Genomic DNA, 14,721 nt, shown 5'->3' with positions numbered 1-14,721 from the left:
GTGAACATGGCCATTTGTCCACAGAGGAGGCACGGAAGAAGAAGTGGTTGATTCCTTCATCACCCACTCACAAAGCCATTGAAAAGATTGTATTTGATAAAACTATAACAAAAGCTTTGAGGGGACTCACGGAATTCTGCCACACAGGAGATTTGGAGGTGTTCCACAATATGTGCCTAAAGTACAGGCCAAAACGATTGCATTTTGGCATGGAGGGCATGATAAATCGGACTCTTTTAGCGGTCTTGGCACATAACCATAATGTTGGCCGTCAACAAAGTAGGACGACCGGAACTTTAGGGACGCTTCGCTACAATAAGGCCTTCACTAAAAGAAGTAAACAATGGGTGATCAAACCAGTGTTTGAGGATATGCAATATGAGTTTATTGAGAAACTTATTGTTGACGTCCTAGATAGGCCCATAAATGGAGTTGTGAACGAACCTGTGCAGGGGACAACTGCATTGCCACCCAACATTGCCTCTGTTCCATGTCCACCTAAAGAAGAACTCATTGAGAAATACACATCACGGTTTAAATGATTGTAATTTGATTGTCTGTTCTCTCGAGTCTCCTCATGTCGCAGGCCCATTGAATATGTGTAGCTATGTATTGTGTAAATAAAAGTGATTGCTCAGTGTACATGCAATGTGTCTCTCCACCCTTGCCCCTCCCTTCACTGTGCAGTAGTGCGAACCACCCGGGTGTCACCTGTGACTTTGCTCTGGAGTCTCCTCATGTCGCAGGCCAATTGAATATGTGTAGCTATGTATTGTGTAAATAAAAGTGATTGCTCAGTGTACATGCAATGTGTCTCTGCACCCTTGTTCATTTGCGCATTAAATTAAACCAAACAGTAATATAAATCATTTTTCAAAAAATATAGAATGTCTCCGAATTTATGGTTCTGTGGGGCTGCAAAGCACGCAGACAAAATGCAAAGATGGAGTGTAAATTTCAAGTCCTGTGAGACGGCCTTACACTGAATGTAGCTAACTAGGAATGTGTGCTCGTTCAAAGTGAAGGTCAGCTGCTTTGATTTTTTCTAGGGTGCCAGAATGGCCCACGACTCAGTATAAGGTTCTATTGTTATTTGACCTTGACAGGCCGGGACCACGTAAGAAACGATAATGAATATAATTTCAGAAACGAAAGCCATTTCATGTTCGTTCATTAGAAGGAATAACGTCTGCATAGAAGGAGTGGTATTTCGGGGCTGCCCTACGCACAGACACAATGGAAAATGCAAATATAATGTAAGTAACTCTTTAGATGAGTTTATACCGCAATTTAATTACTATACAGTAGCTTTAAAGACGGGTTAAGTTGGACTTGTTCGTTCTATGTGGCATATTGTTTTGTACCGCGCACTATCTTGGGGAGAACCGTCTCCTTTTACGGAAGCACCTCAAAACCTTCCTCTTTGCTTCTGCTTTCTCTCTCCCTCTCCCCTGCTACAACTTGACAACTGTCTGCGATCTCGGTCCTGGGCCCTTCCACTCTCCACCTGCACTCCCTGTCAACCCCTGCACTGGGGGACTGTCTCAGTATCCTACAGCCCCCCCTTGACGTTTAAAACCCAGTTGCACTGTCCTAGCTATGAAATAATTTACCGACCGAATATATAAAATGAATAATTTTAATAAAGATCTGATGGTGAGACTAATTTCATTTTTTATGTTTTTCAAACAGGTACTTCACCCATTATTGTCTGTGTCACGAGTACCAGACACCGGCGGATGGCTTTTATAACCGCCAGTTGCTTCTCCGAGTGAACAACGTTACCACCCTGACCATTTTATGGGACGATCGCCAAGTACAAGTATGCCCTTACGCGGTACTAACGGCTAGATGCAACATACAGACCGTTGTGGTGGCCTAGTGCCTCGTTGTTGGAACAGCCATGCGATTATCAGTGCGACCGAAGAGCTTATTTTATCGTAAACCAACACCCTGTGTACTGCACACGAACATCGCTTGCCTCAAGACGAACTATTTTGGATCGAGAGCAAAGAAAAATGAAAATCGCTGAATATTCTCTAAACATTTGATGTCCAATAAATGTACTTTGCCAAATGTACAATCTTGCAGTTTGCTTTTAAACCACAGTTTCATATTCCGAATTGTGGCGCTGTATTGTGAGATGATCTAAGACCCTGTGTACAGCAAAGGAACATCGCGTGCCTCAAAACAAACTTTTTGGAACGTGAGCAAATAAAAATGAAAATCGCTGAATATTCTCTAAACATTTGATGTCAAATAAATGTACTTTACCAAATTTACAATCTTGCGGTTTGATTTAAAAGTACAGTTTCATATTGCGAATTGTGGCGTGCTGTGTTGTGAGCTGATCTGTGTTGGTTTCCGGGTTCTGTGTGGAGTCGCGTAGAAGACGCTTGGGCGCGTTTGCCTACGCAGCACAGTCATGTCACGGATAGAGGCGGGGAATATGAATGTTTTGATAAAGTCTGTTTCAGGGGCGGGGGATTTGATTTAGTGCCGCAAAAGCAGGTGAGCCAGGGCGATGGGGGGAAATGATAGGATTATCAGAAAATGGCGGCTGATTTCGAGTGCGTTAATGGACGAAAAGTCGGGTAAGGTCCATAGGAAAGTTTTCTACGATCTACCGAGTTATGCTTAAAAACACATGGCCGAACCGTAGGGACAATAAAAAAAAAGTCCCGGAACTCTCCTTTAATGCAGTCGAAATTCAGGTTAAAGAGGAAGTCACCATCCCAGAAAGGACCTGACAATTCTCCCTGGAAGTGAAAGTTAAAAAAAAAAAAAAATTGAAAATCCCTGATGCTTATATTAATCTAAATGCTTCTCTCCAACATCAAGGGTTGGGGGTAAACCCAACACCATTAGTCAATATAGAACATGACACCATTCCAATAGAGGTGGATAACAGCGACTTAAAGAGTATTACTCTAGCCGCAGGCACCATTATTGGAATGGCGGTTGATGACGACATTTCTCCATTGATTTAGGAAATGAACTGTTAGGACCAATCCCCAAGGACTGTTTTGACAGTGACAGTAATGACAATACAACACCAGACAGGATCTTTACCCGGCATGGGGGGAACTTCCTGGTGTACACTTCCTGCCCTTATGGTAAGGAAGACGTGACTTGTGACTTCAGGAGGGATGAGGTGATTTTCCAGGTCCATGAGGGCTGCCTTTCCTACCTGAAGCCTCCAGTCCAAATCAGCACTCTGACCAGGGACTTCTCCACCCAGCTGGAGGAGGCCGCTTAGATAGCAAAAACAGAAGTCTTTCCAGGCTTCAGGCAGATGGTGTAAGAGAGAGTCAACCGAGCTGATGCCTGTGTGACTCTGGAACAGAAGCAAAAGTTGAAACAAGTTTTCTTGGATTTCCAAGATCTCTTTGCAGTAGACTCATATGACTGTGGTCGCACCGACATCCACACAACAACAATTCTCATGGACCCTGGCATGACTCCAGTGTTTGTGAAGCAATATCGCTTGCCTCTCGCATCCATGGAGTCCCTTACTGAAATAATTAAGAACCTTGAGTCCCGGGGGATAATCCGTCCAGTACACAGCACCTTCAATAATCCGGTGCTGGGAATATTGAAGCCAAACGGTCAGTGGAGACTCTGCGCCGACCTTAGGGAGCTCAACAAATGGGTCCATACTTCCCGATGGCCTTTGCCCTACATTGACCAAGGGCTGGCCCAGATTCAGGGGTCACAGGTATTCACTGCAATAGACCTGACCAATGGATACTGGACCGTGCCTGTCAGTAGGGAGGACCAATACAAACTGGCTTTTACCTTTGAGGGCCAGCAGTACACATGGACCCAGACTCCCTTCGGATACCTCAACTCTGGCAATGAGTTCAACATTTTCCTTCACAAGGCCATGCCCGACCTGGGTGCAAGGGGCAACCTGGCTTATGTAGATGATGTCCTCATCAAAAGTTCATCTGTGGAGGAACACATAGTGGAGATCCGTTATGTTCTGACACAGTTGAGGGCCGCAGAAGCAAAACTTTGCTTTCCGAAAGCACAGTGGTGTAGAACCCGTGTTAATTTCTTGGGGCATGAGATTACTCCTCAGAGTCCCTGTCCCCAGGAAAAGAAAGTGGAAGCACTCCAGAAACTGAAAGACCCCACAACTCTGCGGGAACTAAGGAGCCTCCTTGGACTGACTAATTACAGCAGAAAGTTCATTGAGGGCTATGGAGAGATCACCAGACCCCTGATTCATCTCTTGAAGGGGGGGTCAAGTGGGAATGGGGTCCAGAACAATCCGAGGCAGTAAGACAGCTCAAAAGAAGCCTCTCACAAGCGCCCTGCCTAGCTTACCCTGTCAGAAACAAGGAGTTTTTCCTGGAGACAGGGTTCTCTGATATGAGCTTGAAGGCAGTATTATACCAAAAGCATGTCAAGGTCAATAAAGTAATCTCCTATGCGAGAAAAACTTTATCCTCTGTGGAGGAAAAATTCAACGATTGTGAGAAGGCACTCCGGGCAACGGTGTGGTCATTGAAGAATTACCGCCCGTTCATCCAGGGGGAACACATCATAGTGGAGACTCCACACCAGCCTCTGCAATATCTCCAAAGTGACAGAATCCGGAACCAAATTACTTCCTGGATTCTGTCAATGCAAGGCTTTCCTGTGGAGGTCAGATATGGCCAAAACAAGAAGAGCCCCCTCGCGTTATGTCTGGCTGACTTGCATGATTGTGCCAGAGAAAACTGTCTCAAGGACAAAAGTCTAAAAATCAAGGACAACATGGAGGCATACCTTAATTCCCCACACAAAGTCTTTGAAGAAGACAAGTTTGAGGGAATGCCCACTGTCTATGTGGATGGATGCTCTTACCATGTTGACAACAACGGGAAAAAGAGCTGGTGGCCGGCGTAGGGAATGCATGGGTGAATGAGTCCCCAGAACCCTCCACTGGGTACAAAATTGGTCCCTGAAGTAGTCAGGTGGCAGAGTTGATGGCTGTGCATCAAGCCATCCTCACTGCTGTCCAACATCAACTCCACAAACTGGTCATAATCACAGATTCAGATTATGTACGGAACGGGTTCGTGGCGCACCTGGTTAATTGGAAAACCAGAGGCATGTTATGTGCTAATAACAAACCCTTGAAACATGGGAAGTTAATTCAAAACATTGATGATCTGGTCACCTTGAACGGGATGACCATCTACTGGAAAAAGATCAAGGGTCATTCCAAAGTAGAGGGACCAGACAAAACTGGAAATGACTTAGCTGATCAGCTGGCCAAAACCGGGGCCATCCAAGGGGATATAATAGAGATTGAGTCCCTGTTGGGGGAAATCCAGGTCACTGCTATCACTAGGTCCCAGACAAATGCTCACAATGATCTTTCAACTGCACAATGGATTAAGGAGACCCCAGATGCTGATTTGATTACGGCTCAGAAGGGGGATCCAATAATTGGTAAGTTTTACCATCACATTGAGGACCCTGAGAACTTTCCCCTCACGGATACCGATTCCATTGGGAAAGAGGACCTTAGAGTGTTGATGAAATGTCCAAAAATGTTCCGAATCCAAGAAGGTTTGCTGGTAAGGAAATCACAAGCTGGCCATGATCAGTGGGTGGTCCCTACCTCATTCCGAAGCCTGATGTTGAGTCACACCTATGATGCGGCCACCGCCGTTCATAGGGGGTTTCATACAACACTTGATATCTTAAGGGAGGTTGCTTACTGGCCACACATGGGGCAGGACCTCAACCAATACTTGAAGGGGTGTCTTGTGTGTGCACAATTTCAGCCAACATCCTTCAGACACCGTGCGCCTCTCCAAAAGAGGGGGATGACACTGCCATGGTCAGATTTGCAAATCGACTTCATAGGCCCCGTGATTCACTCCTCTAGGGGAAATAAGTACATGTTGACGGTGACATGCTTATTTACTAAATGGTTGGAATGTCTCCCGGCCCCAAACTGCAAGGCAGAAACAGCAGCTGCCCTGATGATCAACCACATCTTTTCCCGTTTTGGTCTACCTCAAAGGATTGAGTCAGACAGAGGTAGCCATTTTACCAGCGAAGTAATGATTAAGATGTGGGAGATACTGGGGGTTAAAAGGAAGCTACATATTGCTTACCGGCCAGCCTCTTCTGGTGCAGTGGAGAGATACAACAGAAACATAGTGAGCATCTTAAAGACATTTGTGGCAGATTCTGGGCCAAGTTGGGATATCCCATTACCTCTGGTCCTAATGGCCATCAGATCTACCCCTTCATCTGCAACTAAAATGTCACCGTTTGAGCTGATGACTGGACGCAAGATGGTGCTTCCCCAGCATTTGCTCTACAGGACCCAGGAGCAGACATTGATCAATGCCTCCACAACTCATGAGTATGTGGAGAATTTGAGGAAACACCTCCAACATGCTTTTGCCTATGCTCAGCGGAATCTAGAAAGATCAGCTGATAGCATGAAGACCCATTACGATTTGAAAACTACCATGAAAGAGTGGTAGGGACCTTTTGAAATTATAGACAAGATCTCCCCAGTTGCCTACAAGATCCACATCCCCAAAGGTAGTTTGGCAGTAGGGGAAGACAAGTGTGTCCATATAAATCAGTTAAAGTGTTGCCATCCCAGGCACGCTCTGCAGCAACTGGAGGAGTCCTCTGCAATACCAGAGGGGGCCGCTCCAGAGTAATTCAGTTCCAACCCTAAAATATCCCACATATACTCTCTAAAATATTATGATCCTTGAATGAAAATGTCTTCTGATTATATCTTGTTTTTTTTAAAAAATAAGAATGTAAGTGTCTATTGATTTATAAAATGTATATGCCACCCCACTATATCAATAGTGGGGGAGAAAGGTCTATAAATAGGTATTGCTGCTTTGCAATCCTAGGAGAAAGAAAACCTGGAGACTGACCACGGAATGCGACCTGGGGACCGGGAGAAAAGATCCGAGGGACCCCGGGGTACCGCCCAATACTCCCATCAGCACTGGCAAGGAGAACCGATCGATCCACCCTGATGGGGGAAAAGATGCTGAACTTTGTCATCTGCGGAATCGGAAGAAGATGATGCAGACATCCCAAGCGTGGATCAAAACATCCTTTGCACCCGACTCCCCCTCGACTCGAAATCAAAGTGCAGTCGGGCGGGGGGCTTGTTGGGTGTCTTGACCCACGTTTGAACTATTATGCTGCAACATTTGGTGCTGTGGGCTTAGAAAATCCAAGATGGTGGAAAAGCCCACATTTGCACCAGAATTCGGGGAAACCGCGCCGTTTTGCGCACACAAAAATGGTCCCCTGACCTGCCACCCACCAGTGCAAAGAAAGATGGTTCTGTTCAAAATCTGTTTTATTAATGTCAAAAACTGCTAAGATCATGGGCCCGGAACCACCAAACAAAAATACAACTCTGGTTGAGTGTTTTACTTTACTCTACTGCAGATTCACATCAATGCCATGTCAAGCAAGGATCATATACTATCAAGTAAAATCCTTTCTTTTTTTAAATGTATTAATTCAAGACAGCTGTCAAAAATAGGTGCAGTACCGGCATTGGACACTGACCGGCGCTGGCGCTCTATAAATCCTGACAGGAGAGCTGTCTTGCAGAACTGTGCAGTGAACAGAAGGGGGTCTTATGTAATTAAAAGTTCAAAAGACTTGCTTTTCCTGAGAGCCATTAACACCTCAGAGACACACACAGCAGCCCAGGATATGACATGGCCCTGTTGATTGAGAGTGAGGAGTTTCCCCTGCAGCCTGCAGGACACAACACGATAGACCCTTTCAAATGAATGGGGTATGCTGATCTTGGGTGTGGACTGTAAACAGTCTTCTGGAGAAAGGAGAGGCCTGTGATCTCTGACTCACCAAGCTTCTGGGGGCAGGCCAGTCTGGATTGTGGATTCATATTGCAGCAAATATATGTTTAAGTTAAATGCTTCTGAAATCTTGTATTAAGCTCACAGAAATGTACAATTTGGGGGTCCTTAAAATGGTAATGCCCTCACGATTTGAGACCAAACTCCACTTTGTGCGGTGTTCTGGGACCGAACCCTGCTATTTATTAATATTGCAGACACTGTGTTTAGGATAGAGACATAGTCATTTCCAGTAATATGCTCAGGGAAGGGGTGCAGGTCTGTGTACATTTTGAGGAAAAACCAATATGGCGAAAGTCACTAAAAAGCACAAAAGGTTGTCATTTCTTAATCCAAGCTCTTTGAAAGATCAGAGTTGGGCAAGAGTGTATCTTAAATTAATTTGTGATATGTGTATGTAATTTCAATGACGTATGTACCTGGGTAACCTGTTAGTTATGAAAAATGTATTTTCTAAGTAAAAGCAAAGGGGCGTTTCTTCAATAGATTGTAAAATGATCACTCACACACTATCCATTCTCAAATCAGGTCACAGAGAATCCTTGACCTATCAAATCATGAGAGGGTTGGGCTTGCAGAATGAGCCGACCCACCCACTTTCAAAACACATAAAAAGAGACTGCTTTGGACAGGCAGGACTCACTTTCCATTTTCTTGCGCATTTTGCTGGACGACTTCAAAATCCAGAACTCAAATCCAGACAGAGACCAGCACTTAGAACTCAGACTCCAGAACTTAAAGCAAAGGCCTAACCCACAAGCTGAGTTCTCTTCAGCAGGCCTCAAAATCCTTTGCAAACTATTCAGCCGCCGGGCTGCGCTGTTTGCTGCTTGCTAAGAATCCTGTGTATCCTGAACCGTCAGATCCAATTCAAGAGACCCAGACCAGACCGCTGTGCAGTGCCGAGACCAGAACCAGAGATCCAGATCCGCAGACCAGACCCAGACCAGATCGCTGTGAGCAGAACCGGTACTAAAGACCGTCCGTGGCGAGAGAACCAGCCAACCTGACCATGCCTTAATGGCCTATTTCAAATTTATAGTGTGAGTACTCAGCTAGAACTGTGCAGAACCCATCTCTTAGTTTAAAATAATCTGATTCAAAACATTTGAACCTGTCCAGAACTGCATCATAGGAATCGTGTGTTCATTCTGTTATTTCAAAGCAGTAAAAGTGTCATTTTGTCATTCTGAAGTTTACTTTCATTTCGAGAAACTATCTCCACAAAATCGTTCGTATCTCTGTGCTAGGAACGAGATTTAACTTTCATTTGAAATCTAAGATTCTAAGCTTTACAACAAGCCTAAAACCTTCTATTCCTTATAGTTTTTCCGTAATCGCGCTCGACGCATTCGGAAAAATTGCCGCAAATTGAAAAATTAGCTCCTTTCAAAATAGCCGCTTTTGCATGAACTGCTAAAATTCATTTTCAACCTGCTAATCCCTCATTGAGCATCGCAAGTGTGACTTGAATTAACTTAAATAGCTATCACCTACCCTCAACCTCCTATAGGGAATTAAAAGCATTTTTTAGCATGTTTTACTTCATTGCCACCACATTTAAATGGATTTGCCTGCTTTAAAATCATACCTGTTTTCCTCTAGGCTCGCTGGGGGGAACTGGAACTTTGTATTGCATTTTGTTTGTGTTCCTGAAAATTGTGTGCTCCCCTTCCATCTTCTTCTATTGCATAGGGGGGGAGTGAATTGCCACAAGGGGAAAAGGGAACATATTATCTCTTGTGAAACCCTATCAGTTATTTCTGTACTGCATTGTTTCCATCATTGTTTTTCCTTGAAATCATCAAAGTATTCTCAGCTACCCTATCCTCCCTGTACTAACTCTTAAGTAATTAAATCAGTGTGCTAGTGTAACATCACCCATTGTTGATCACTGTCATATGCCTAAGTGTGATATCAAATATTAATTTATTATAAAAGTGTGATATATATATATATATTGTTTATATTGTTTAAGTTTTCCAATAAATCTTTTAAATTGCAAAACAAACCTACTTCTTGGCTCAGTAAGGTCAGGGGGATTCAAAGAGAGAGGCGTTATATAAGGATTTATCATCCAGAGTATAACTTGTCATAAAAATATATAAAGAAGGGCTTCCCTTGGGCGTCCCAGACGAGGCACTGACTTAGTGGGATTTCTGAATTGAAGTCACATGACAGGACTGAGATGATCATGTTACCCCTAGTCATCCATGTACTTGTGGTAGAAATGCAAGTTCAGTGCGGTGAAAAGGCGCAAACCTATCAGCTGTGAGAGTAGCACTTTGAACGAGGAGTGGATTTCCTTCATAGCAACACAGTAATTTGCACTAGGCTGGATAATGCCCTAAATAAGAGGGAGGTGGCAGATAAGTCCCTATAGGCATACTGCGAGGAATGTGCCTTTCCCCCACTCTCTACAATGCTTATATGAAACTTCTTTTCGCAGCATTAGATACCATGGGAGTATTATATACTAATTTTGCAGATGATACACAGATACTCATCCCAATCACTGGCAATAAAGAACATGACTCTATTCTCATAAACAAAATCTACTCTCTCATGCAGAACTGGATGGCAACAAACAGTCTTTGCCTTAATGGCAAAAAGACTGAGATCCTCATAGTTGGTTCCCCAGCCCGAATGAAAAAATTACATCAGGACTATACCTCTATTGACATAGATGGTACTCCTATTCCCTTCTCCAACCAAGTCAAAACACTAGGGGTATACTTAGACTCAAGCGTCACCATGAGCAAAAATATCAACTCACTCGCCTCATCTACAGCCCACACAGCCAATATCATTGCCCTTAGTTGACAATTTCTCACTCCACAGAACTGTAACACATTAGCAAGAGCCCTTATTCTGTCTAAGTTAGGCTATTGCAATATACTATTGCTAGGCACCACTTATTGCAAAATAAAGCATTAAGAGCAGCACTTGGAATCAATAAAGGGATCACATATCACAGCCCAGGAGAGAGGTACACTGTTACCTATACAAGCCAGTATACTCCACAAAACACTTACCACCACACATAAATGCATCACCCAAAATGCCCCCGCCTATCTGAATCAATGTCTCACTCGGAAAATGCCAACCAGATCTCTCAGATCCAATTCTAGCACTCACTTACTCATCCCCCATTTCAAGAACTCAAGAACAGGAGCGACCAGCTTCCCTGTGGCAGTTCCCAGAATCTGGAACTCACTCCCCTCGATCATAAGCAACACACCTTCCCACACTCACATTAAGAAACTTCTAAAAACCAGGTGATTCAACAAATTCTAACCTGACTGTCTCATAAGCCCTGTTTACAACCTTATGTTTTTGCTGATTAAAAGTAATTGTACACAGGTTGTCAAACAACCTTTCTCTGTAACTACCATCCCATTGTCCTTATCACCTGATACCTTGTGCCCTGTACCCAGTTAGCATTACTGCAATCTTGTAACTTATGCTGTGATACCCCTGGGTTTGGGTGCATAATCAAATGTGATAAAAAAGTAAATAAGGTTTAGCATTAGGCTGATGCACTGTGAATAGGCCTAAGAGCATGTTCTTTAGAAACAAGTGCTCATTTCATTAATTTACATATAGCAGCAGAGGCTGGTAACACATTGCAAATCTCACGTTCACAGAATTGCATGGTCGGAAGTGAACAATCTTTGTTACTTTCAAGATCATAAAACAGAGCTCATGGGTGCCACAGGAAAACAATGAATGCAGAATCATATTATAAATCAGTATATTATTTTACAAAGCGGCAATCTACTGTCGGTTTCAGAAAACGCATGGCAGTTTCAAATTGCCCCTGAGTACATCTCTGCCTGGGAAGAATGTCGAAGAGTTCCTAATATGCAACAATAAAGTGGCAACTTGTTCTTGGTTCAAGGCTCTGACGGTGTTATGGTAGATGTTCTCATGAGAACGTAGATGGAGAGGACCAGGGCAGTTGAATAAAGATCTGCTGGTCATCTCAAATGTTTCAATGAATTGGCACTATGATGTGGGAATTGGGGGTTGGATTGTGACATCACAATGGGAGACTAGGGTTGTGTGGTAAGGTTTGCAGGACCCAATCATAGAAGATAATGTATCCCCTTCTATATGGATATGATATGATCCTATCAGCATCTTGTGTAGAGACATTTTAATGTTGCTAAATGATTGATGCTAATTAGATCTTGCAATAGTAAGTGTTGGAAGTGGCTGCCTAGTTTTCTTGCAATCTCTCCCGCTGCAGTGCAGCTTGACGCGGCTTGACAGCCTTTCTTATAGCTCCCTCACTGGTTTACTGGAGCTGCTGCTCGTAGACAAAGAGGCTTGGCCGGGCCAGAAGACATCGAGGTTGTTGGCGGATTTTGGGGTGCTGTATCGGCCTCAACTACACCCGTATTTGTCCCACATTGGTCCTGCAGTCCCGAGATCCTTGAGAAGAGGAGTGGCTCAGGGGACTGGAGCTGTCTCGGTGCTGCTGCTGTGGTGAAGTAGTGGTAAAATAGAGGGGCAATGGAGAGTTGGTTCTGGTGACTCTCAGTGAGTGCGAGCTGCACCCTGAGGGATAAAACTTTCAACTAGTGATAAACTCACAGCCAGAGGTAGCCACAGGCTGTTTTCTTCCCTACTCCCATTTTTCATCATTCCTCATTTCTCAACTTTCCTATCACCACTACTCCCCCCCACCCAAAATTAGTTTGGTGAATGGTGACATGTCTTGTGCTGTGCTGTGTTGGTAGCTGGAAAAATGGCAGTGGTTAGAGGGTGGATACTACTAAATAGAGACGCAGCATAGTGCCAAAACTCAAAGTAGGTAAGATCATCACAAAGAAGGGAGGAGCCTCAATCACACGACCTGTGAAAATTGACTTGGTGGCTAGAAGCAAGAAGGTTCTGAGTCTTGCCTCCTGCCAGAACAATGTAATGGTGATGGATGGGGTGACTGAATTGATTGTGAGCGGGGTAATGCCTCTACCACATTTGATTCCATTGATTCTGGTAAACCAATGCCCAGCTCTGTTGCACAAGTACAAGGACATGCACTCCTTGACTCTCTGTTTAAGATCTTTGGAAGAGTGCTGCTGGGCAAAATCGAATCTTGGATCAACACCAGCGGTACTCTCGATGAGATACAATTAGGTTTTTGTCCAGGACTAGGGACAAGTGAGCAAATCCTAAACCTCAATTTTCTTAGTCCAATTCACTCTATCTGAGAAGCAAACCTATAGCTTGCATTCATGGACCGAAGCACAGCCTTCGACAAGGTTAATAGGAAAAACGTGTGGGCTGTGCTTGGTTTACAGGGGTGCCTGGTGGGGATAATTGACTTGTTGATTGGTTTGTAGAAAAGAAGCCAGGCCTGTGTTATAAGTGGTTCCTCTGGCCATTGTAATAATTCCTTTCTGGTCCAGGCGGGAGTATGACAGGGATGTGTAATGAATCCTGTCTTGTTCTCTCTGTACATTACTGAGTTAAGGGAGGCCTTGATGCAAGCCACAACTGATGTGGCATTACATTAAATTACATTATATTACATCACTTTTTCGACCCTCAGTGCTGTGGCAACTTCCATGGAAACTTCTGCATTGCCGCCGAGGAACACGGAGATTCAAGCGTCACGTGAGGTGAATGACTACCAATCACATTCATCATCTGTTAGCACGTGATTTTCCTCACGCTTCCGTGATGTGCATCATGTGACTGTTGTTAGCAGTTAAAAGCATCGGAAGCCACGAAGTCAGTGTTTCTCAGCTGCCTCTTAAGGACTGTTTGCCGTTTTGAATCTCATTGGATACTTAGGCACTACAACCACGCACTGCTTCACGGATTTGTCTTTGTCGCTCTCCTTGCATCTGTTACCATTGCCCTGGATCTGTTTCTACTGGTATTGACCCTGGACACTCTCAACGGACTGCATGAAGAACTGCCATTTGCCTGGAACTTTTTGGCCTTGTAACCACTGATTTTTTATCTTGTTTTTGGATTGTGGACTCTTGTGCAGATTCATCTTGACCCAGGTGTTGAACTGTCATCCAAGCCTCACTGGATACCGACCCATTCACTCTGCTGTTGGTCCCCTGATACATCCCATCATTTGCGGCCTTGTTTACATTACACTTAGGTAAGCCTTATTACAACTTGTTTTCATATTACATTATCATCACTGCACCTTGTTTGATAACCATCTATTGCATTACAGCACTCAGGGGGTCTTCCGGCGTTGCTGGTTCCAGATTGACGGCTCACTTCACCTGTGGCCTCAAAGATTGCACAGACAGTGATTGGCCATTCTGCCTGTGTGGTACTTGGGGATGGAGGTATTCATTAATCTGCACGACCATCAAGATCAGAACAGACTTAGAAGCCTACTGGTCGTCCTGATTATGAATGCCTCCACCGGTGACCCTGTGACCGCCTTAATGTAGGCAGTTGCGGACCTTAGGGCCGACATGGCCGCAGCTACCACGGCAATCCACCATCGTCTCATTGCCTTACAAAGCTCACGCCACCCCTTACCCACTGATGCCGAGTTCGGAGAACCACTCCTCCAGCCCAGCCACCTCCCGCTCCACCCATGACTCCTTTGGTACTCCCAACCTCATTTCCTCTTGCTGCCCCAGAAAGATTTCAGGGTGATCCCAGAAAGTACTGCACATTCTTGAATCAGTGTAAGCTGCACTTTTTTATGTCGACCCCAGGCTTTCCCTGATTCCATCACCAAGGCTGCTTTTCTTTTTTCCCATTTATCAGGTGTGGCAGCTATCTGGGTGAATCCATTATTGGAAAATGACCATCGACCTTATATGACTTCGATCTTCCAACAGAAATGGCTAAG

The 14,721-nt window shown here is 44.4% G+C and overlaps 1 protein-coding gene across 1 annotated transcript in view; it reads left to right on the top strand.

Annotated features, from left to right (window-relative positions):
* LOC138465258 (extracellular calcium-sensing receptor-like) overlaps positions 1 to 14,721 on the top strand; it is a 62,141-nt gene that overhangs the window by 33,785 nt on the left and 13,635 nt on the right. The gene's annotated exons all lie outside the window — the stretch shown is intronic.

Source organism: Ambystoma mexicanum, chromosome 1p (assembly GCF_040938575.1).
Source record: "Ambystoma mexicanum isolate Mex_15411 chromosome 1p, UKY_AmexF1_1, whole genome shotgun sequence".
Lineage (NCBI taxonomy): Eukaryota > Metazoa > Chordata > Amphibia > Caudata > Ambystomatidae > Ambystoma > Ambystoma mexicanum.
This window is presented reverse-complemented; position numbering and strand designations above follow the sequence as displayed.